Source organism: Eumetopias jubatus, unplaced genomic scaffold (assembly GCF_037043125.1).
Source record: "Eumetopias jubatus isolate StellerSeaLion01/CBP00866 unplaced genomic scaffold, mEumJub1_p1.0 scaffold_13, whole genome shotgun sequence".
NCBI classification, from domain to species: domain Eukaryota; kingdom Metazoa; phylum Chordata; class Mammalia; order Carnivora; family Otariidae; genus Eumetopias; species Eumetopias jubatus.
In genome coordinates, this window is record NW_028274819.1 from 84,457,894 (window position 1) to 84,483,680 (window position 25,787).

At 38.4% G+C, this 25,787-nt stretch overlaps 1 protein-coding gene and 1 pseudogene across 1 annotated transcript in view; both read right to left on the reverse strand.

Moving 5' to 3' along the window:
- LOC114222332 (large ribosomal subunit protein mL55 pseudogene) overlaps positions 1 to 8,692 on the reverse strand; it is a 50,546-nt pseudogene extending 41,854 nt beyond the window's left edge.
- JAM3 (junctional adhesion molecule 3) overlaps positions 1 to 25,787 on the reverse strand; it is a 96,275-nt gene that overhangs the window by 56,364 nt on the left and 14,124 nt on the right. The window lies entirely within an intron of this gene.

A 25,787-nucleotide genomic window follows, 5' to 3' on the forward strand; every position in this document is an offset into this window, starting at 1 on the left:
CCATGTTGCTGCAAATAGCAAGATCTCATTCCTTTCTGTGACTAATATTCCATTGTAGATATACTACATCTTCTTTATTCATTCTTCTATCCATGGACACTTGGGCTGCTTCCATATCTTGGCTATTATAAATACTCCTGCAATAAACATAGGGTGCATATTCCTTTTTGAATTAATGTTTTCATTTTCTCTGGGTAAATACCCAGTGGTAGAATTACTGGATCATATGGTAATTCTATTTTTAATTTTCAAGGAAACTACATACTGTTTTCCATAGTGGCTGCACCAATACACATTCCCACCAACAGTGTACAAGGGTTCCTATTCCTCCATATCTTAGCCAACACTTGTTATTTTTTCTCTTTGACTTTAGCCATTCTGACTGGTGTGAGGTGATGTATCATCGTGGTTGTGAACTGCATTTCCATGATGATGAGTGATGAACATCTATCTTCTCATGTGTCTGTTGGCCTTCTCTCTGTCTTTGTTTGAAAAGTGTCTATTCAGATCCTATGCCCATTTTTTAATTGGATTAATTGGTTTTTTGGTGTTGAGTTATGTAAATTCTTTATAAATTTTGGATATTAACCCCTTATTGGATATATCATTTGCAAATATCTTCTCCCATTCAGTACGCTGCCTTGTTTTGTTGATGGCTTCCTTCCCTGTTCCAAAGTTTATTTGATGTAGTCCCAATACTTTAACTTTGCTTTTGTTTCCCTTGCCTAAGAAGACATATCTAGAAAAATGTTTCTACAGCTGATGTCAAAGAAATTACTGCCTATGTTATTTTCTAGGAGTTTTATGGTTTCAGGTCTCACCATTAAGATCTTTAACCTATTCTGAGTTTATTTTTGTGTATGCTTCAAGCAAGTGGTCCAGCTTCATTCTTTTGCATGTTGCGGTCCAGTCTTCCCAGTGCTATTTGTTGAAGAGACTGTCTTTGTGTATTATTGCCAAATGTATATTATTGCCTCCACTGTCATAGATTAATTGACTATATATGCATGGGTTTATTTTTGGACTCTCTATTCTGTTCCATTGATTTTTGTGTCTATTTTTGTGTAATACCTTATTATTTGGATTACTACAGCTCTGTAGTAGGTCTTGAAATCTGGGATTGTGATACTTTTAGCTTTGTTCTTCTTTCTCAAGATTACATTGGCTATTCAAGGCCTTTTGTGGTTCTATACATATTTGAGGATTACTGTTCTACTTCTGTAAAAAATGCTGTTGCTATTTTGTTAGGGACTGCATTCAATCTGCAGATTGGTTAGTATGGACTTATTTTAACAATATTGGTTCTTCAAATCCATGAGCATGGAATATCTTTCCACTTGTTTGTATCATCTTCAGTTTCTTTCATTGATGTTTTATAGTTTTCAGAGTACAGATAGTTCATCTTCTTAAGTTTATTCCTATTAAATTCATTATTTTTAGTGCAATTGTAAATGGGATTGACTTCATTTCTCTCTCTGCTACTTCACTATTATTGTAAAGAAATGCAACAGATTTCTGTATATTAATTTTGTATCCTGTGACTTCACATTTATCAGTTCCAATAGTTTTTGGTGGAGACTTTAGGGTTTTCTATACATGGTATCATGTCACCTGCAAACAGTGAAAGTTTTACTTCTTCCTTACCAATTTGGATGACTTTTCTCTCTCTTTTTTTAAAGTTTTTATTTAAATCCTAGTTAGTTAACATATAGTGTCCTATTAGTTTTAGGTATACAATTTAGTGACTTAATACTTACATACAACATACAGCTCATCAAAAGTGCACCCCTTAATCACCATCACGAATTTATCCCACCCACCCCCATCTCCCCTCTGGTAACCATCAGCTTGTTCACTATAGCAAAGAGTCTGTTTCTTGATTTTCCTCTTTTTTTCCAATGATTGATTGTTTTGTTTCTTAAATTCCACATATGAGTCAAATCATATGGTATTTCTCTTTCTCTGGCTGACTGATTTTGCCTAACATTATACTCTCTAGCTCCATCCATGTCATTGCAAATAGCAAGATTCCATTCTTTTTATGGCTGAGTAATATTCCATTGTATAGATACAATTTCTTCATTATCCATTCAACAGTCACGCACATGGGCTTTTTCCATAATTTAGCTATTGTAGATAATGCTGCTATAAACATCAAGAAACATGTACCCCTTCAAGTCAGTATTTTGTATTCTTTGGGTAAATACCTAGTAGTGCAACTGCTGGATCATAAGGTAGTTCTATTTTGAACTTTCTGAGGAACCTTCATACTGGTAAGAGAGTTCTCCACATCCTTGACAACACCTATTGTTTCTTGTGCTGTTAATTTTAGCTATTCTACAGTGTGAGATGCTATTGCACTGTAGTTTTGATTTGCATTTCCCTGACGATGAGTTATGTTTAGCATCTTTTCATGTGTCTGTTGGCCAACTGCATGTCTTCTTTGGAAATATGTCTATTCATGTCTTCTGCCCATTTTTTAATTGGATTGTTTTTTAAGTTTTAGAAGTTCTTTATAGATTTTAGATACCTTTATCAGATATGTCATTTGCAAATATCTTCTCCCATTCCATAGGTTGCCTTTTAGTTTTGTTGTTTCCTTCATTGTGCAGAAGCTTTTTATTTTGATGTAGTCCCAATACCTTATTTTTACATTTATTTCCCTTGCCTCAGGAGACCTATCTAGTAAGAAGTTGCTAACGCCAATGTCAAAGAGATTACTGCCCATGTTCTCCTCTAGGATTTTTATGGTTTCAGGTCTCACATTTAGGTCTTTCATCCATTTTAAAATTATTTTTGTGTATGGTATAAGAAAGTGGTCCAGTTTCATTCTTTTGCAATGTTGCCGTCCAGTTTTCCCAACACCCATTGTTGAAGAGTCTGTCTTTTTTCCATCGGATATTCTTTCCTACTTTGTCAAAGATCAATTGCCCATATACTTGTGGGTTCATTTCTGGGTTTTCTATTCTGTTTCACTGATTGAGGTGTCTATTTTTGTGCCAGTACCATATTGTCTTGATCACTACCACTTTGTAATATAACTTAAAGTCAGGAATTCTGATGCCCCCAGCTTTTACTTTTTCAAAATTGCTTTGGCTATTTGGGGTCTTTCATGGTTCCATACAAATTTTAGGATTGTTTACTCTAGCTCTGTGAAAATGCTGCTAGTACTTTGATAGGGATTACATTAAATGTGTAGATTACATTGGGTAATAGAGACATTTAAACAATATTTGTTCTTCTAATCCATGAGCATGGAATGTTTTTCCATTTCTTTGTGTCATGTTCAATTTCTTTCATCAGTATTTTATAGTTTTCAGAGTACAGATCTTTTACCTCTTTGGTTAGGTTTATTCCTAGGTATCTTATGGTTTTTGGTACAATTGTAAATGGGATAAGTTCCTTGATTTCTTTTTCTGCTGCTTCATTATTGGTGTAGAGAAGTGCAATAAATTTCTGTACAGATTTTGTATCCTGCAAGTTTACTGAATTCATGTATGAGTTCCAGCAATTTTTTGGTGGAGTCTTTCTGGTTTTCTATATTGAGTATCATATCATCTGCAAATAGTGAGTCTGACTTCTTCCTTGCACATGTGGATGCCTTTATTTCTTTTTGTTGTCTGATTTCTGAGGCTAGGACTTCCAGTATTATGTTAAATAACAGTGGTGAGAGTGGACATTCCTGTCTTCTTCCTGACCGTAAAGGAAAAGATCTCAGTTTTACCCCATTGAGGAGATGATGTTAGCTCTGGGTTTTTTTGTACATATGTTGAGGTATGTTCCCTCAAAACCTACTTTGTTGAGGGTTTTTATCATGAATGGATGTACTTTGTCAAACGCTTTTTCTGCATCTACTGAAAGGATCATATGGTTCTTATCCTTTCGTTTATTAATGTGGAGTATCACATTGATGGATTTGTGAATACTGAACCATCCCTGCAGCCCAGGAATAAAACCCATTTGATCGTGGTGAATGTTTCTTTTAATGTACTGTTGGATTCAGTTTGCTAGTATTTTACTGAGAATTTTTGCACCCATGTTCATCAGGGATACTGGCCTGTAGTTTTGTTTTTTAGTGGAGTCATTATCTGGTTTTGGTATCAGGCCTCATAGAATAAATTTGGAAGTTTTCCTTCCTTTTCCATTTTTTGGAATAGTTTGAGAATAGGAAATAACTCTTCTTTCAGTGTTTGGTGGAATTTGCCTATGAAGCCATCTGGCACTGGACTTTTGTTTGTTGGGAGATTTTTTTTTATTACTAATTCAATTTCTTTGATGGTTTCCATTTATTCAAGTTTTCTATTTCTTAGTTTCAGTTTTGGCAGTTTATGTGTTTCTAGGAATTTATCCATTTCTTCCAGGTTGTCCAATTTGTTAGCATATAGTTTTTCATAATATTCTCTTATAACTGTATTTCTGTAGTGTTGGGTTGTTATTTCTCCTCTCTCACTTGTGATTTCATTTATTTGGGTCCTTTCTCTTTTCTTTTTGACAAGTGTGGCAAAGGGCTTATCAATTTTATTAATTTTTTCAAAGAACCAGCTCCTGGTTTCGTTGATCTGTTCTACTGGTTTTTTTTAGTTTCAATATCATTTATTTTTGCTCTAATCTTTACTATTTTCCTTCTTCTGCTGGATTTAGGCTTCATTTGTTCTTCTTTTACTAGATCCCTTTAAGTGTAAGTTAGGTTTTTGAGATTTTTCTTGCCTCCTAAGTAGGCCCTGTATTGCTATATACTTCTCCCTTAGGACTGCTTTTGATGCATGGCAAAGGTTTTGGACTTCTGTGTTTTCATTTTCATTTGTTGCCACATTTTTTTTTTTTTTTACTTCTTCTTTAATTTCCTGGCTGACCCATGCATTCTTTAGTAAAATGTTCTTTAACCTCCACGTATTAGTGGTCTAATTTTTTTTTTTTTTTGTAGTTGACTTAAGTTTCATAGCATTGTGGTCAGAAAATATGCATGGTATGATCTCAATCTTTTTGTACTTATTGAGGCCTGATTTGTGACCTAGTATGTGTTCTGGAGAATGTCCCATGTGCACTTGAAAAGAATGTGTATTCTGTTGCTTTAGGATGGAATGTTCTGAATATATCTGTCAAGTCCATCTGGTCCAGTGTGTCATTCAAAGCCATTATTTCCTTGTTGATTTTCTGCTTAGATGATCTATACATTGATGTAAGTGCAGTGTTAAAGTCCCCTACTATTATTGTATTATTATCAATGAGTTCCTTTATGTTTATTTGTTGTATTTTTTTAAGTTTTTATTTATTTGAGTGAGAGAGAACACAAGCAGCTGAGAGGCAGAGGGAGAGGGAGAAGTAGGCTCCTGGCTGAGCAGGGAACCCAATATGAGGCTCAATAGCAGGACCCCAGGACCATGACCTGAGCCAAAGGCAGAATGTTTAACCAACTGAGTCCCCCAGGTGTCCCCCCTTTATGTTTATTTATTGTTTTATATATCTGGATGCTCATCGGTTGGGTACATAAATATTTACAACTGTTAGATCTTCTTGGTGGATTTGTCCCCTTTATTATGATATAGTGCCTTTCTTCATCTCTTACTAGTCTTTGGTTTAAGGTCTAATTTGTCCAATTTAAGTATTGCTACTCTTTCTTTTGACATCCATTTGCATGATAAATGTTTCTCCATCTCTTCATGCTCAATCTGGTGTCTTTAGATCTAAAATAAGTGTTTTTGTAGGCAGCATATAGATGGGTCTTATTCTTTTTGCATTCTAACACCCTATATATTTTGATTAGAGCATTGAGTCCATTTACATTCAGAGTAATTATTGATAGATATGTGCTTAGTGCCATTTTTGTTGTTTTGTTCTTGTTCCTGTTGATTTTCTCTGTTCACTTCTTATTTTTGTCACTTTTGGTCTTCTTGTCCACTCTAAGAGTCCCCTTTAATACTTCTTGCAGGGCTGATTTAGTGGTCATGAACTTCAGTTTTTGTTTGTCTGGGAAACTCTTTACCTCTCCTTCTATTCTGAATGATAGCCTCGCTGGATAAAGTATTCTTGGATACAGATTTTTCACATTAAGCATTTTGAATATATCATGCCACTCCCCTCTGGCTTGCCAAGTTTTGTTGAGAAATTTCCAGGTAGCCTTATGGGTCTTCCTTTTAAGTTAAGGACTTTTGTCTTGCTGCTTTTAAGACTTTTTCTTTACCACCACATTTTGCAAATTCAATCACAGTATGTCTTGGTGTGGGCCAGCTTCTGTTGATTTTGACAGGAGTTCTCTGTGCCTCCTAGACCTAGATGTCTGTTTCCTTCCCCAGATTAGGGAAGTTTTCAGCTATTATTCCCACAAATAAACTTTCTGCCCACTTTTTTCTCTCTTTTTCTTCTGGGATTCCTATAATACAAATGTTATTACATTTGATGGAGTCACTAAGTTCCCTCAGTCTAGTCTCCTGTTCCATAATTCTTTCTCTCTTTTGTTCACTTTTATTATTTTCCATTACTTTGTCTTCTTCTTTTTTCTTTTTCATTACTTTGTCTTCTATATCACTTATTTAATCCTCTGCTTCTTTTGGCTTTGTGTTCATTGCAGCAAGCCTATTTCCAAACTCAGTTATGGCATTTTTCATTTCTGATTCTTTATCTCTTTCATCTCTGTCTTAAGGGTCTCCCTGAAGTCTTCAGTTCTTTTCTCAAGCCCAGAGAGTGTCCTTATGTTTGTTGCTTTAAATTCTCCATTGGCCATGTTACTCATATCTGTTTCATTTAGGTCTCTGGCTATGATCTTATCTGTTCCTTCATTTGGGATGAATTCCTCCAACTTGGTATTTTGTCTAATTCCTTGTCTTCTTCTGTGTATTAGAAAAGCCTGTTATGTTTACTGCTCCTGAGAGTAATATTATGAAGAAGCGGTCATATAATGTCCAGGGCCTAACTCTTCAGGGATGGTCTCTGGTATGTGTTTCATGAGCACTGCTTGTTGTGCCTTGGCTACTCTATCCTTTAGGACAGTCATCTACAGAGGCTCTCCTTGCCTGCAGTGGGCAGTGTTTGGTCCTTGGCCAGAATGCACCAGTTTTAACTAGGTGTGCTCTGGTCTGCTTGTTAAATGAGACCTGATACTACTTCGACTAGAACTGAAGCCCTGCAGAACTCTGGTTGGGGGACATGGTGTGGGCAGGGGTTTCTGCTGGTCTTCTGGAGAAGGGGCCTGCTGCACAGGGACTAAGGCAATCTTGACCAAGATGGGCAGTCCTGCCAGAGCATAAGAGTGTAGGACTTGGTGTAAGTAGGTTAGGCAGTCAGTGTGGTTGCTGCACTGCTTATTGCAGGTTGCTCTGTATTTATGCTGAGGGGTAGGAGAGGGAAATGGTGCAGCTGGCTCCTTTGTCCCTGGAGAGGCATCTCCCTGATTGCTGCCTCTCAGAGGAGTACACCAAAAAGAGCGAATAATCTCCCCCATGTGTGACCTAGGCGTTTTCCAGATATTGCTTCCATACTGACCACCTCCAGGTTGTTTGCCTGCCTTCTCTTTAGGAGCAGTGCAGTGCCCTTAGGGCTCTAACCCAGCAAAGCCCGCTGACTTTTAAAATTCCAGTATTTGTGCCCTGATGGTTGCAAGAACTCATGAAAATCAGCCCATCTCATTTTCCCAGCCAATGGCTTTGGGAAAATGTTCTCCCTGTGCCTTCTCTTGTGTGCTCCTCTCTCCCTCTTCTCCCACCCCTCGCCCTTCTGTACAACCATGGCTCCTTCCCCTCCACAGCACCTGTAATCTGTTTCTCCCCTAAACCACATCTCTGCACTTCTTACCTTCTTTCATGTGGATCCTTCTCTCCCTTTAGTTGTGGAGTTTGTTCTGTCAGTTTTCAGGTTGATTTCTGGGGTATTTAGAATGATTTGATAGTTATCTAGTTGTGTTCGAGGGAAGAGGAAAGATTAGGGTCCTCCTGCTCTGCCACCATCTAAGCTCCTCCCCGGATGCCTTTTATTTCCTTTTCTTATCTGATTGCTTTGGCTAAGAATGCCACCACTATGCTGAACAGAAGTGGTGAAAGTGGACATTCTTATCTTGTTCCTGATGTTAAAGGAAAAGCTCTCAGTTTTTCACCATTGAGTATGATGTTAACTGTGGGTTTTCTTTTTTTTTTTTTTTTTTTGTGAACACACCATTTAAAGACACACCCTCCCCGCCCAGGGCAGCTTCCGGGCAGGTCACTTTTTGTCCAAAACCGCTTGTACCGCTCCTCGTCAAAGTCATCACTGAGCTCTGGCTTCTCCTCCTTTTTCTTTCCGGGCTGGGTCTTGCGCTTCCGGAGCCGCGTCTGCCTCTCCTCCGGGGAGAGGGTGTCCAGGTCCACGGGCATCTCCAGCATTCATCATGGTTCCCGATAGCGGATGTGGACGGTGGAGCCATCCTGCTTGACCAGGAGCACAGGGTAGAGGCGTGCGTAGGTCTGTCGATGCACACACGTGAGCGAGGCTCTGCTGCTGTCAGCCTGCCGGGAGGACGTGTGCAGGCCTCAGTGCGCCAGAGCAGACCCTGTCAGCACGTGCCGCCGCAGCAGGCCAAGCAGCCTGCCCATCGTGGCCATTCCTCCTGAGGGCCCCTATGCCACGTGGAGGCTCAGGGTCAGCCACTGGCCTGGTGTGCGACCTGCCCCCCTGCCTGAGCTCCGGAGCAACATGGAGTGCCAGCGTCCCGGCCGCCCCCGGCCAGACGGGAGTGGAAGGGACCAGGGCCAAGCACACAGTCACGGCCGACCCAGCGCCCCATCCTCCAGGGGCACGGCCGCAACCTAACTGTGGGTTTTCTTATATGGTTTTTATTATGTTGAGGTATGTTCCCTCTAAGAGGGATTTGCTGACAGGGCAATATCAATCTTACAGCGCCAAGAAAGCATATACATGGAAAAAAGAAAATTAAGAATAGATTTTAAAATTTAAAAAACCTAAAGATCACTCTTTAAAAGTACTTTCCATAATTTTGGGGATAAGGTGGCACCTTATAAAAAGAAATCAAGAAAACATTATCCTGAAATAAACACTGTTAGGTCAGATATATAGCATATGTTATTTAAAGTACAGTTTTATATATATATATTTTAAAGATTTTATTTATCTATTTCAGAAAGAGAGAGAGAGAGAGAGAGCGCACACAAGCAGGTGGAGTGGAAGGCAGAGGGAGAGGGAGAAGCAGGCTCCCTACCGAGCAGAGAGCCCAACATGGGGCTCAATCCCAGGACCCTGGGATCATGACATGAGCCAAAGGCAGATGTTTAACTGCCTGAGCCACCCAGGCACCCCTATAATATAGTTTTAAATTGCCTCTAAAAAATTTGCTTCTAATACTTTGCAATTTGCATTTTCCATTACTGATAATGCCTTTCTTCTCCACTAGTAGAAAAAATTTAGTTGACTATACAACCAGAAGTCTGCCTGCTTCTGAAAACCAGCACAGGCTAAGGACTCATGAGATGAAAGAAAAGATGTCTCTGCAAAAGACATTTTGTCATTAAACGTTCAAAAAAGGTTCATCAAAAGATTTCATTGATACTTGTTAAAAATTTCACTAAGTCTAAAATGAAGGTGTCATTAATGTACCGTTTCCTGCATGCATGATGTAAAAGGCAAAGAGATCAGCTAAGACTCGAACTTATATGCAAAAATGTTCTACAATATAGAATATCAAGCACAGATGCTAAAACTGTTTCCACAATTTGCCAACTTCCATAATACTTATTTAAGGAAATTCCCTCTTAGAAATTGTTTCTAGGTGACAGGCTGCTGGGAAAATGGTGGAATAGGACGACCCTGGGCTCACCTCTTGCTGCGTGGCCGCCCAGAGAGCACCCACATTGGCATAAATAACCCAGAAAGCAGCCCCAAAACTGGCAGAACAGACTCTCCACAGCTCAGCATAGACAAGAGGCCACAGCGAAGCAGATCCACCCCCTTCGATCGCTCTTGGCAAGATCCCATCAAAGCAGTGCCACAAGCCTTGCAGTGTGCGTGCAGCCCAGACAAGGGTCAGCACCACTCCAAAGTAAGTTCTGCCCCAGGGAGAGGGGAAGATAACCACACACCCGTCTGACTGTGACCCCAGCAGTGGGTTGGGGGCAGGCAGCTGGTCTAACTGCAGGCCCCATCCACCAACAAAAGCTTCTCAGGGGACAACACAGGGAAAGTGCCTGCAGTTTGGTGCTACTGCATCTCTGACAAATGCCTGGTCTGACTCAACTCAAGCCCAAGGCAGCTCCAGACTGGCCCACTAATACCACGAGCACCAGGCTCTGCCCACAATAGCCAGAGAGCCATCGCAGACAACAGGACTGAAGGCAAACACATCCCAGCCACAACGGTAGGACAGCCCTGGAGCAATACACATAGGAGACACCTCCCTGAAGCACCAGGTTCTCAGGTACAGGAGACATTACACTGCAGGACCTCTTCTTCATAAAGCCACTACTTTCAAGTGAGGGAGATGTAGCTGACTTTCCTAACACAGAGAAACAGACAGAGCAATAGACAGAATGAGGAGACAGAGGAATATGTCCCAAATGAAAGAGAACAAAATCAGAGAGGATACCTAAGCAAAACGGAGATAAGCAATATGTCTGATAGCGAATTTAAAGTAACGCTCATAAAGATACTCGCTAGAATTGAGAAAGGAGTGCAGGACCTCCATGAGATCCTCCACCAAGAGATAGGAGACATAAAAAAGAACTTAAGACCTAAATGGAAATAAGAATAGACCACCTGGAATAAATAGCAAGCAAGAGGAAGTAGAAGAAAGGATCGGCCACCTGGAGGACAGAGTCATGGAAAATAATCAAGCCGAGTGGATGAGAGGGGGAAAAAATATGCAAAATGAGAATAGACCCAGGGAACTCAGCAACACTGTCAAGCATAACAGTCACATGACAGGGATCCCAGAAGGAGAAGAGTGAGAAAAGGGGGCAGAAGATTTGTCTGAAGAAATAATGGCTGAAAACTTCCTGAATCTGGGGAAGGAAAGAGAAATCCAGATCCAGGAGGCACAGAGAGCCCCCAACACAACCAACCCAAAGAGGTTGGACCAAGACACAAAGTAAATAAGATGGCCAAAAGTAGTGATAAATAGAGAATTTTAAAACCAGCAAGAGAAAGGAAAGCAGGTACATACAAGGGAAACCCCATACGGCTATCAATGGGTTTTTCAGCAGAAATTCTGCAGGCCAGAAGAAAGTGGCATGATAAATTCCAACTGCTAAAAGGAAAAAATCTACAGCCTATTCAGAGTACTCTATCCAGCAAAGCTTTCATTTAGAATAGAAGGAGACATAAGAGTTTCCCAGAAAAACAAAAGTTAAAAGCAAAACCAGCCACGTCCCTGTCACACATGATGCCATCGGCCTGTGGGTCCCAAATTCACAGTCCAACTGCCCACCTGCCAGAGTCAGCACGCACGGCCTGCCACCTGCTCAATGCCAAGTCAACACGCCTTCACCTCAGATTGCCAAGGGCTCAAATTGACATTCTTCCCCTCAAATTCCAGCCCCTGTGCTCAAGTTTGTGCACAAAAGTGAGCATAACTATAACAGCAGAATAAGGCAACCCAAACATCTAACTATTTCTACGGAATATAGAATGGATAAAATGAGTGTGCTAGGCTGAGAACATCTCCAAAAAGCACATCAAAGAACAATACACAGAGCATGATTCTGGTTAGTTAAAAAAAAAAAAAAAATCCTAGGAAGAATAAAACAAGATGAAACCAGAGAGGGAGACAAACCGTAAGAGACTCTTAAGCATAGGAAAGAAACTGAGGGTTGCTGGAAGGGAAGGGGGGAATGGGGTAACTGGGTGATGGGCATGAAGGAGGGCACGTGATGGAATGAGCACTGGGTGTTGTATGCAACTGATGAATCACTGAACTCTACCTCTGGAACTAATAATACACTATATGTTAATTAATTGAATTTAAATTTAAAAAAAAGGAACACCCCCTGCCAAAAAAAAGAAATTGTTTCTAGGTAACATTCAAACTACTGGGGGAAGAGGGATGGTAGGGGGGAATGAAGACATATTCACCATTTTCTATTCATCCCTTAAGGTATTCCCCCTCACCTCAAGAAGCTCTGCCTAAAGTGGCCATAAAGGTGTGGAAGGGCCCCTTTTCTATATTACATATCACAATAAAACTCATCAAGGGCAATGCTGTATTTCAGGCCTCTCCCACAACACCCAAGACTCAGAGATGTACTTTCTGAGTAATCCCCAAATAGTTCTGGAAAGTGTCAGGCACTATGAACATTCAGCAAACATTATACTGATAAACCAAACTAAATACACTAAATTTGGTGAATTATGTGAAATCATAAACTGAGGAGTCCTTTATTGACTGGTACAGGATAGGGAAAAAGTAATTCTGTCCAGCAGTTACCAAGGGAAATAAAAATCCAGATATGTTCCTTTCTGATAAACTGAGCACCCAAAAACACGAAGAAGTCAGTTCAAAGCACAGGGAACTGGAAATGTCGGGTCAGCCTTTTCTAGAAGTAAGAAAGACCAGAGGCAGGTAATGCAGAACCAGCTTTTGGATAACAGAACTGAGACTTCAAAGACACTGCCTTTCCTCAGGGGGAAGAACAGGTGATTAGAGTCTCTGGTAAACCTCTACCCAAACAACTGGTCCCTGGTTTTGAGAAGAATCTTAAAATAGAGGAAATCCCCAAACACTGCTATATACTTACCATGAAATATGAAGTAAAACAATAAGTGTAAAAGCACTTAAGGTTTGTCTCCACATACAAAACCACTGTACCAATCCAGAGACCCAGAACTTCTGGATGGAACTGAATGGACCCAGAAGATCAGGGAATAAGGATCCTTTCCTATTTATACTCAACTCAGAGCTCACTCCAGCAAAAGCAGCTCATTGTATAAATAAATGGCTTCTAAAGGCCAGATGATGTTAATGGTTGCATTTGAGTCCAGCAAAGAAAAGATTCATTTGCTGTGTGTTAAATTTTAGACTTATGTTGAACAAATGTGACAGATGAAAACTTCAACAGAAAAAGAAAAAAGAAGCCAACCTGTTTTCCCACTTGTTAAAATCAGGTTTTATAACAAAACAGTCCAAATATAAGTGGGAAAATACACTGTTTGGAATATCTTCTAAATATCTCTTTGTATATACAAACACAGAAAACCCCTATTTCTCTTTTGGTACAAGAAGACTATTTTATTCATTACTTTTATTTTTATTTATTTATTTATTAAGTAGGCATGGAGACCAATGCTGGGCTTGAACTCACAATCCTGAGATTGAGACCTGAGCTGAGATCAAGAGTCTGATGCTTAGCCATGTGAGCCACCCAGGTGCCCCAAGAAGACTATTTTTAAAAATTCTGTCCTAATATAAAATCAGGGAAACTGAATTAAATAATTAAATAGACAACAAGTCTAGGTTAAAACACCATAAAAATATTGAGCCGTGACTGCTATTAACTTAATACATGGCCATATACTTAAATAGCGGCTATTCTTTCTCAGGAAGAAACTCAGTATATCAAATATTTTGAATATCAGGGTCTGAGTTTAAAACTCAGGTTTCTGGTGTGCCTGGCTGGCTCAGTTGGTAGAGCATGCAACTCTTGATCTCAGGGCTGTGAGTTTGAGTCCCCTCCCCCCACCACCCGGTTGGGTGTAGAGATTACTTAAAAATAAAATCTTAAAATAAATAAATACTTGAGTTTCCAAATGCTTATGTCCTTGACTTGCAACCACTCAGTCTATACATTCTACAGCAACCTAACCCAGCTTGCCTCAAAAGCTAATATGCATACAAGCCACCCGGCTTTGGCTAAAGGAAGATTCTGATTCACTACTCTGGAATTAAGCCTGACATTTTTTTATAAGCCTGTCCCTTTTTTTTTTTAATTATTTTTTTGGGGGGGAGGGGAAGCCTGTCCCTTTTTATAAGCTATTGGTCTACAGACCATACCCTGAGCAGCAAGGCCCTAACCCACATCTCCAAATGGTTAATCAAGGTTAAAATATCACAGCGCTCCTATCAGGTGCTGCTGTTGCTAGGAGTTTATCTACTGGAAAACATTTTGACAGCTATGGTGCCCCTATTTCTTCCTCCTCCAATTCAGTGATGAAGTCAGTCCTTTGTGTTCTGGGGACCCTGGGGACACTTGTAATCTCACCCCACTAATCTTCTCCCTCTTCTATTATCTTAGGAATTTAGTTGCAGGTGAAAAGACCCACCTGGATGATGATCATGATTTTTGTGGGTGGAGGTGGGGGCTGCAAATGGCTGAAGCTCCACTCAGATCTTGCTGCTCTGACAAGAAAAACAAACTCCTTCCCCTTTCCCACCTCCCCAGGATGCAACCAAGAGCATCCTGAAGCAGAATTTTCAATGTTGTGGGTTGCTTGATCTTGGAACATGGACTAAAAAGGATCAGGGGAGAGGTTTGTGAGCCTGTGGAAGAAGAAGTTCCTGACTCTACTTATATAATTCCAAATTAGTAGGAAGCAGCTGGTGACTGCCATCCTCAGCAGTCACTTCCCACCCCTGATGCCTAACAAGGTTGACTCTGAACCCATTTGCCTTGGTCAAAAAGAGCAGTGCTTCCAGGAAGCATATTTAGGGATCTTAATATATTTACTAGCTCCTAGAAAAAAGAATCCAGTATTAGACTTTCAGACACCCACTACCAAGCATATATTTTAACAAAGGTATTATGTTTGACGGAAGGGGATTGCTCATTCATTCATTTATTTATTCAATATATACTGAATGTTACTGAGCACCTACCACATTCTGTATTGGGTAGTAGAAATAGAATGAACAATTCCTACTCTCATGAACCTTGCATTCTAACAATACATACTTAACCAATATACAACATTCTAATTCTACATAATTAGCTGTAATTACAATAAAGGCTATAAAGAAAAGTACAGGGGACTATGAAAGCATATAGCAGGAGGTACTAATCCCAAGAATTGGGGAAAGTTTCCCTAAAGAAATGACATTTAGGACTGAATCTGATGGTAAGTAAATTCAACCCTGCAAAAAATGGCCAAAGTATATATTACATGCACTGGGAAACATGTGCAGTCTCTCTGAGCAGCTCTGAGAAAATAAAAGCCAAGGAAGCTAACTATAGTGAGCAAAGGGGCAGAATACAAAAGGATATTTAAAGTATGGACTCAATTATTTCTAAAATGTAGAGAAAAATGACAAATACATAAAAATGCTAAATTGTTGCAACACTGCCCCAATAAGATTGTGAATAGTTATTTTTCTTATGTATACTTTTTAAACTTACCAAATTTTACTGACCATAAATTCTTACAGTTAAAAAAAAAAAAAGTCCAGATCCCCAAATACAACATGGTAGTGGCTCCCTTCTCCCCTTGCCTCATGCGACCTTTCCATTACTACACACATTTACTTACAGGATACATCCTCCACTCCAGACCTAGTCTTTGACCCTCAATCCTACTATCAAAGCTTAACTCTAAGGACCACTTTTAACGGTCCTTCAGTACTAGGCCAATCCATAGTGGCTAGTGTTAGTTCATTTTCTAGTGGAAAATACCACTAAGAATACTGATACCCAGTGAGAAGAATGATATCTGTAAGAATCTTATTAGCTAACCAATACTTAAGCTTAAGATAGTTTATAATGTACTTAGAGGGAGGAATGGAAAAACAGCAAGTAAATATAACCATGGCACATAATTAACTTAATGTCTAATGGCTCTTATTCTATAGTTTGTCTTGTCTGCAAACCCATAAGTTTGTACTTCAAGCACTTTCATATTGTGAACTTTTGCATGTTCAGAATATTACATAACAACCCAATTGTAACTAAGTTCAAAGATTTCAATAGATTAAAAAAGCATCTTCAAAGCTCAGTGTCTAAGGTTTTCAACATTGCAGGGGTCTGGAATTTTCAAAAGATATAGAGCTGTGCTGCACGGCTATCAGAGAAAAGATTCTGTTAATGAGACCATAAGAAATCCAAAGATGTCCTCAGCACAGAGCTTGAGAGCATTCCAGAATCCAGATGTTCAGAGGATTCACCCTAACTTTAAAGGAAAGTGTTTATTTACAAGCTCTCCTACCTGACAGTTTTTCTGACAACTAATTTTACCCAATTTGCTCTTTCTTATCTGGTTTTCCTTTTTTTGTCTCCCCATATGTCCCCAAGCCAAACCTGAATTTCTATATACTGAAAACCCAAGATATGATGATAAACTGAAACATCAGATATAGAATTAAACAACTAAACAAAATTTACTAAGTGCTACTATGTTTCCAAACTTACTGTTTATTAAAAACCATATAACTTGGAAGTACATAAAGAATGGAAGATACAAAACAGTTCAGTATAAACATAAGATATCACAGTGATTTCACTGTGATCCACAGCCACTAGATTCCAGAGATACATCTTCTAGAGACTCTCCACTAAAACTGAATTCACTACTTTTCAATATCCAACACATCATATCCAACTTAAAACTTACCTGCATGATTTATAATGCAAATTGAAACCTTCCAAATCAGCCATTTCAAATGCTCTTAAGTGTTGCTCAAGCATTTTTTACAGAAGTATAGCTGACATACAATATTAGTTTCAGGTGTACAATATGGTAATTTGAAGATTTTATAATGCTCACCACCGTAAGTGCAGTAACCATCTGTCACCATACAAAGTTGTTACAATGTTGTTGACTACATTCCCCATGCTGTACCTTTCATTTTATAACTGGACTTTTGTTTTTGCTTATTTCTTTTTTAGAGTCTACATATAAGTGAATCATATGGTATTTGTCTTTTTCTGACTTCCTTTACTTAGCAGAATATCCCCTACATCTATCCAGGTTGTCACAAATGGAAGATCTCATTCTTTTTTATGGCTGAGTAATATATATACACAACATCTTCTTTATCCATTCATCTATAGATGGACATTTAGATTACTTCCATATCTTGGCTTTTGTAAATAGCCATAAACACAGGGCATATATCTTTTTGAATTCAAGTTTTTGCATTCTTCAATGAAATATCCAGAAGGGGAATTAATAGGTCATGTGGTAGTTTTTTTTTTTTAATAGGTTCCTTGCCCAGTGTGGAGCCCGACATGGGGCTTGAACTCTTGACCCTGAGATCAAGACCTGAGCTGAGATAAAGAGTTGGACACTTAACTAACTGAGCCACCTAGGTGCCCTGGCCATGTGGCATTTCTATTTTTAATCTTTTGAGCAACCTCCATACTGTTTTCCATAGTGGATGTGCTAATTTACTTTTCCACAAACAGCACACATGGGTTCCCTTTCCTCCACATCCTCACCAACACTGGTTATTTCCTGCCTTATTGATACCAGCTATTCTGACCGCTGTGAGGTGATATATCTTCGTGGTTGTGATTTGCATTTCCCTGATGATTAGTGACGTTGAGCATCTTTTCAAATGTTTTCTAGTCATCACTATATCTTCTTTGGAAAAAATGCCTATGCAGGTCCTTTGCCCATTTTTTAATCAGATTATTTGTTTTTTGATCTTGAGTTGTAAGAGCTCTCTATATATTTTGGATACTGATTCCTTATCAGATATATCATTTGCAAATACCTTCTCTCATTCACTAGGTTGCTTTTTTGTCTTGTTGATTATTTCCTTCACTATGCAAAACTGTTTTATATTGTGTAATCCCAATACTTTAATTTTGCTTTTGTCTCCCTTACCTGAAGAGACAGAACCAGAAAAATATTGCCAAGGCCAATGTCTAATAAGAGTTTACTGCCCAATTTTTTTTAAGTTTTAGGTTTCAGGTCTTACATTTGGGTCTGTAAACCATTTTGAGTTTATTTTTATGTATGGTGTAAAAAAGTGGCCCAGTTTCTTTCTTTTGCTATCTACTTTTCCCAGCACCATTTATTGAAAAGACTGTCTTTTCCTGACAGTGTATTTTTGCCTTCTTTGAGATTAATTGGCCAAATAAGTGTGGGTTTATTTCTGGGTTCTCTAATTTGCTCTACTGACCTATGTGTCTATTTCTGTGTCAGTGTTAGTATACTGTTTTGATTACTATAGCTTTGTAGTATAGTTTGAAATCTTGGATTGTGATACCTCCATCTTGGTTCTTCTTTCTCAAGATTTCTTTGTCTATCAAACATATGTTGGCGAGGATGCAGAGAAAGGGGAACCCTCTTTACACTGTTGGTGGGAATGCGAACTGGTGCAGCCACTCTGGAAAACAGTATGGAGTTTCCTCAAAAAAGTTAAAAATAGAACTAGCCTATGACCCATCAACTTCACTACCAGGTATTTATCCAAAGGATACAAAAATAGTGACCCAAAAGGGCACATGTACCCCAATGTTTATAGCAGCAATGTCCACAAGAGCCAAAATATGGAAAAAGCCCAGATGACTGGATAAAGAAGATGTGGTATATAAATACAATGGAATATTACTCAGCCATCAAAAAGAATGAAATCTTGCCATTTGCAATGATGTGGATGGAACTAAAGGGTATTATGCTACATGAAATAAGTCAGTCAGATAAAGACAAACATATGATTTCATTCATATGTGGAATTTAAGAAACAAAAGAGATAAACATAGGGGAAGGGAAGGAAAATAAGATAAAAACAGAGGGAGGCAAACCATAAGAGACTTTTAACTATAGGGAACAAACCAAGGGTTGCTGGTGGAGAGGTGCATGAGGGATGGGGTAATTGGGTGATGGGCATTAAGGAGGGCACTTGATGTAATGAGCGCTGGGTGTTATATGCAACTGATGACTCACTAAATTCTATCTCCAGAACTAATAATATAGTGTATGTTAACTAAATTGAATTTACATTAAAAAAAAAAAAGATGGTTTTGGCTATGTTGGGTCTTTTGTGGCTCTGTACAAATTTTAGGATTATTTGTTCTAGTTCTGTGAAAAACACTATTGGTATTCCAATACGGATTGCCTTGACTCCACAGACTGAAGTAGACATTTTAACAATATGAATTTTTGTAATCCACGAGCATGGAATATCTTTCCATTTATTTGTGTCATCAACTCCTTTCATCAATGGCTTACAGTTTTCAGAGTACAGGTCTTTCATCTCCTTGATTAAATGTAGTCCTATGTATTTTATTCTTTTTGGTGTAATTGTAAATGAGGTTGCTTTCTTATTTCTCTTTCTGCTACTTCACTATTAGTGTAAAGATATGCAGCAGATTGGGGCACCTGCGTGGCTCAGTTGGTTAAGCATCTGCCTTCAGCTCAGGTCATGATCCCAGGGTCCTGGGATGGAGCCCCGTATCGGGCTCTCTGTTCAGGAGAGCCTGCCTGTCCCTCTCCTTCTGCCTGCTGCTCTGCCTGCTTGTGCTTGTGCACTCTCGCACTCCCTATCAAATAAATAAATAAAGTCTTTAAAACAAAAAAGAAAAAGATGCAACAGATTTCTGTATATTAATTTTGTATCCTGCAACTTTACTGAATTTATTAGTTCTAATTTTTTTTCATGGAGTCTCTAGGGCTTTTTTTTAATTTTAGTTCCAGTATGATTAACATAGTGTTATATTAGTTTCAGGTGTGCATTACAGTGATTCAACAATTCCATACATTACCCAGTGTTCATCATGACAAGTGCACTCCTTAATTCCCATCTCCTATTTCAACCATCCTCCCACCCACCACCCCTTTGGCTACCATCAGTTTGTTCTCTATAGTTAAAAGTCTTTTTCTCGGTTTGTCTCTCTTTTTTTTCCCTTTGCTAATTTGTTTTATTTCTTAAATTCTACATGACTGAAATCATATGGTATCTTTCTCTGACTTATTTTGCTTAGCAATATACTCTTTCGCTCCATCCATGTTGTTGCAAATGGCAAGGTTTCATTCTGTTTTATGGCTGAATTAATATTCCATTGTAAATATATACACCACATCATCTTTATCCATTCATCTATCAATGGGCACTTGGATTACTTCCATAATTTGGATATTGTAAATAATGTTGCAATAAACACAGGAGTGCATGTATCCATTTGAATTAGTATTTTTGTATTTTTTTCTGTAAATAGTAGTACCGGATCATAGGGTATTTCTTTTTTTAACTTTTTGAAGAACCTCCATACTGTTTCCACAATGGCTGCACCAGTTTGCATTCCCACCAATAGTACAAAAGGGCTCCCCTTTCTCCACATCTTCGTCAATATTTGTTGTTTCCTGTGTTTTTGATTTTAGTCATTCTGACCAGATGTGAGGTAATATCTTTTTTTTTTTTTTTAAGATTTTATTTATTTTGAGAGAGAGAGAGAGAGTAGGGGGAGGGGCAGCGGGAGATGGAGAGAGAGAAAATCTCAAGCCTACCTGCACTGAGCATGGAGCTTGACATGGGGCTCGATCCCACGACACTGAGATCATGACCTGAGCTGAAATCAAGAGTCAGACACTTAACTGACTGAGCCACACAGGCACCCCTCCCTGCAGTTCTGATTTGCATTTCACTGATGATGAGTGATGCTGAGCATCTTTTCATGTGTCTGTTGGTCATCTGTATGTCTTCTTTGGAGAAATATCTATTCATTTCTTCTGCCCATTTTTAAATTGAATTATTTGTTCTTTGGGTGTTGAGCTGTGTAAGTTCTTCACATATTTTAGATACTAACCCTTTATAGATACGTCATTTACAAGTATCTTCTCCCATTTAGTAGGTTACCTTTTAGTTTTGTTGTTTCTTTCACTATGCAGAAGCTTTTTATTTTGATGTAGTCCCAACAGTCATTTTTGCTTTTATTTCCCTTGCCTCAGGAGACATCTAGAAAAATGTTGCTATAGCCAATGTCAGAGAAATCACTACCTGTGCTCTCTTCTAGGAGTTTTATAGCTTCAGATCTCATATTAGGTCTTTAACCCATTTTGAAATTATTTTTGTGTATGGTATAAGAAAGTGGACCAGTTTCATTCTTCTGCATACAGCTAACCAGTTTTCCCAACATCATTTGTTGGACTCTTTTTCCCATTGCATATTCTTTCCTCCTTTGTCGAAGATTAATTGACCATACACTTGCGGGCTTATTTCTGGGTTTTCTATTCTGTTCTATTGATCTATGTGTTTATTTTTGTGCCAGTACCATACTGTTTTGATTACTACAGCTTTGTTAGTCTGGAACTTGATGTCTGGAATTGTGACATCTCCAGCTTTTCTTTTTTAAGATTGCTTTGGCTATCCAGGGTGTTTTGTGGTTCCATACAAATCTTAGGGTTGCTTGTTTTAGTTCTGTGAAAAATGCTGTTGGTATTTTGGTAAGGATTGCATTAACTGTATAGATTGTTTTGGGTAGTATAGACATTTTAACAATATTTGTTCTTCCAACCCATGAGCATGAAATGTCATTCCATTTCTTTGTGTCATCTTCAATTTCTTTCATCAATGTTTTATAGTTTTCAGAGTATAGGCCTTTCACCTCTTTAATTAAGTTTATTCCTAGGTATCTTACGATTTTTGGTGCAATTGTAAATGGGATTATTTTAATTTCTCTTTCTGATGCTTCATTATTAATGTATAGAAATGCAACACATTTCTGCACATTGATTTTGAATCCTATGACTTTACTGAATTCATTTATCAGTTCTAGTACTCCTTTGGTAGAGTCTTTCAGGTTTTCTACATACAGTACCATGTCATCTGCAAATAGTGAAAGTTTTACTTCTTCCTTACCAATTTGGGTGCCTTTTATTTCTTTTTGTTGTCTGATTGCTGTGGCTAGGACTTCCAGTACTATGTTGAATAAAAGTGGAAAGAGTGGACATCCTTATCTTGTTCCGGTCTCTTTAGGGCTTTTTATATATAGTGTCATGCCATCTGCAAATAGGGACAGTTTTACTTATTCCTTACCAATTTGACTGCCTTTTCTTTTTCCTGTCTGACTGCTGCTACTAGGACTCTCAGCACTATGTTGAATAAAAATGGCAAGAGTGGGCATCCATGTTTGTTCTTGATCTTAGAGGAAAAGCTTTTAGCTTTCACCACTATGACATTAGCTGTGGGTCTGACATATATGGTCTTCATCACGTTGAGGTATGTTCCCTCTAAACCCACTCTGTTGAGAGTTTATCATGAATCGATGATGAATTTTGTCAAATGCTTTTTCTACATTCATTGATATGATATGGTTTTTATTCTTCATCTTGTTAATGTGTTGTATCAGTGATGGATATGCAGATATCGAACCATGCTTGCATCCGTGGAATAAATCCCATTTGATCATGGTAAATTATCCTTTTAATGTATTGTTGAACTTGGTTTCCAAATATTTTGTTGAAAACTTTTGCATTTATGTTCATCAGGGATATTGGCCTGTAATTTTCTTTTTTTATAGTGTCTTTGTCTGGTTTGGGTTTCAGGGTAATGCTGGCCTCACAGAATGAATTTGGAAAACTTTCTCCCCTCTTCTATTTTTATATTTTTTTTAACTCTTACTTAAATATTTAGTAGAATTCACCTGTAAAGCCATCTGGTCCTGGAATTTTGTTTGCTGAGAGTTTTTTAATTACCAATTCAATTTCATTACTATTAATTGGTCTATTCAGATTTTCTGTTTCCTCCTGATTCAATCTTGAAAGATCCTACATTTCTAGGTATTTATCCATTTCTTCTAGGTTATCCAATTTGTTGGCATATAATTTTTCATAGTGGTCTCCTATTACCCTGTTATTTCTGTGGTGTTGGTTTTAATTCTATTTCTAACTTTTGAGTCCTTTTTTTCTTGATAAATCTGGCTAAAGGTTTATCAATTTTATCTTTCCAAAGAACAAGCTCTTAGTTTCACTGATCTTTTCTACTGTTTTTGTAGTCTCCATTTTCTTTTATTTCCACTCTGATCTTTACTATCTCCTTCCTTGTACTAACTTTGGGCTTTTTCTTTTTTCTAGTTCCTTTAGGTATAAGGTTAGATTGAGATCTTTATTGTTTCTTGAGGTAGGCCTGTATCACTATAAACTTCACTTTAAAAACTTCTTTTGCTGCACCTCAAAGATTTTACAACACTGTCTTTCCATTTTCATTTGTCTTCAAGTATTATTTGAGTTCCTCTTTGATGTTTCCGTTGACCCATTGGTTGTTTAGGAGCATGTTGTTTAGTCTCCATGTGTTTGTGGGCCTTTTCCAGTTCTTTTCTTGTAACTGATTGCTGGTTTCATAGTGTTGTGGATGGAAAAGATGCTTAATATGATTTGATTTCAATCTTACTAAATTTGCTGAGACTCATTTTGTGGCCTAACATGTGATCTATCCTGAAGAATGTTCAATGTGTACTTGAAAAGAATGTGTTTTCTGCTGGTTTTGGATAGAATGTTCTGTATATATCTGTTAAGTCTACCTGGTCTAATATGTCATTCAAGGCCACTGTTTCCTTATTTTCTGTGTGGATGAGCTATCCACTGATGTAAGTGGGTGTTAAAGTCCCCTACTATTATGATTGTATTACCATCAATTTTTCCCTTTGTATCTGTTAATATTTGCTTCATATATTTAGGTGCTCCTACACTGGATGCACAAGTACTTAAAACTTTCTCACTCCCAGGCGCCTGGGTGGCTCAGTTGGTTAAGCGACTGCCTTCGGCTCAGGTCATGATCCTGGAGTCCCAGGATCGAGTCCCGCATCAGGCTCCCTGCTCAGCAGGGAGTCTGCTTCTCCCTCTGACCCTCTTCCCTCTTGCGCTATCTCTCATTCTCTCTCTCTCAAATAAATAAATAAAATCTTAAAAAAAAAAAAAAAAAAAAACTTTCTCACTCCCTTCCTTTCTTGAAACCCTACAAAGTGGACGTCAGAGGGCTTGATGCTATCCCAGAAGTCCTTTAAACTATTCTATTTTTTTCTTTTTTTTTTCCTGTTCAGCTTGAGTGCTTTCCATTACCCTGTCTTCCAGATGATTGATCCATTCTTCTGTACCCTATAATCTGCTGTTGATTCCCTCTAGTGTATTTTTCACTTCAGTTATTGTATTCTAAAACTCTTATTGGTTCTTTTTTATATTTTCTCTTTGTTGAAGTTCTCACTGAGCTCATCCACTGTTTTCTCAAGTCCAGTGAGTATCTTTATGACCATTACTTTGAAATCTTTATCAGATAGATTGCTCATCTCCATTTCATTTAGTTCGTAAGTTTTGCCTTGTTCTTTTGTTTGAAGCATATTTCTTTGTCTCATTTTGTTTGATTTTCTTTGTTTGTTTCTATGAATTAAGGAAAATAGCCACATCTCCCAGTCTTGAAGGATGAGCCTCACAAAGGACATCCTCAGTGCCTGGAAGCTTTGGCTGGCTAGCTGGAGCTGAAGCAGGATGGGCCAGTAAGTAGTCCTAGGGCACTCTGTACCAGGGCCACCCCAGCAGGATGGCTAGAGTTGGAGTGGGCACTGGCTAGGACACTCCATGCAAGGGGCCCTGGTGGGACAGCTGGAGCAGGCACAAGCCAAGGCTCTCCGCACAGGGGGTGCCCTGTTGGGATAGCTGGAGCTGAAGTGGTGCTCAAGAATTTATTAAGTTTTTAAGAGCTAAGGAAAGCAGGGATTCCTTAGGATGTATGGTAGAGCTTTGGAAGTGGTTGGGTGGAAGTGAGTGGGTAATACGTAATTGGTAAATGTAGAAGATTTATCAATATTTCTTTTGGCATCAAAACTTTAATGTATGCCACTGCTTTTGATATGGAATGAAACTCTAAATTAATTTAAGGGGGAAACCAGGGAATTGAGTTGGGAGTATATTAATAAAGCTGGGTTCTAGTTCCAGCTCAATCACTTAATATTTATGTGATCTAAAGCTGGTGACTTGAACTTCTCTAGGCCTCAGCTTTCTCATCCTGAATAATCTCTTACAGCAGTGGTTCTCAGCTGGGAGAGATACTGCCACCCATAGAACATTTGGAAATTTCTGGAATCATTTTTGGCTGTCATAACTAGCAATGCTACTACTGGCATTTAGAGGCCAGGAATGCTGCTAAACATCCTACAGTGCACAGGACACAGGACACCATAACATAGGATTATCCAGGTCAAAATGTCAACAGTGCCAAGGTTGAGAAACATGTCTTACAATACCTTTAAGCTCTAAAATTCTACAAATTTTATGTCTGTGTGAGTTGAGAGGGGTAAATATTACCTTGGTGGGTAGAAAACGTAATAGAAAATGATTAAATGAGTTGCTGAGATCATTGTGTACATCAATGATAAAAATCTGCATCTCCTGCAATTAGACTTAGCCTGTAAGACAGTTCCCTCTTCCAGAGAATTCCAACATGAACAACCTTTAAAAGAAGAGGAAATTTTCTTAAGTATCTTACCTATCTAGGTCTGTAACAAGACAGATTCCAAATTTTGGTTCTCCAATGAATGAGTGCCTCTAACTTTGAGGAGTAGTTAACACTTTCAGACTCTCCAGACTTCAACTAATGCTTTGAAATGGTATGAATATAATCTATGAGAGAGTTGGGGGCCCAGAATTTCATGCCCATAAGGCTCTGGTTTAATACCCAACATATGGTTTGTTTTAGCATTTTCTGAAAACTATATACTCTTTGTGTCTTAAAACAAAGGTATTTTATTTGAGTTTCAGAATGTTTTCCTTCATATTCCCCTACTTTTTCTTCATATACAAAAAGAAATGCCCTTCATGTGAAGGATAGCTAACATTACATGGCACACTGATCTCAGGACATGAAATTCTGTCACTTCATTTCACTGTTTGGGTAAAGGCAACACTAAAACTCTCAGGTGGAACAGCCTATGAAATGGAGATCTTCTTATTCA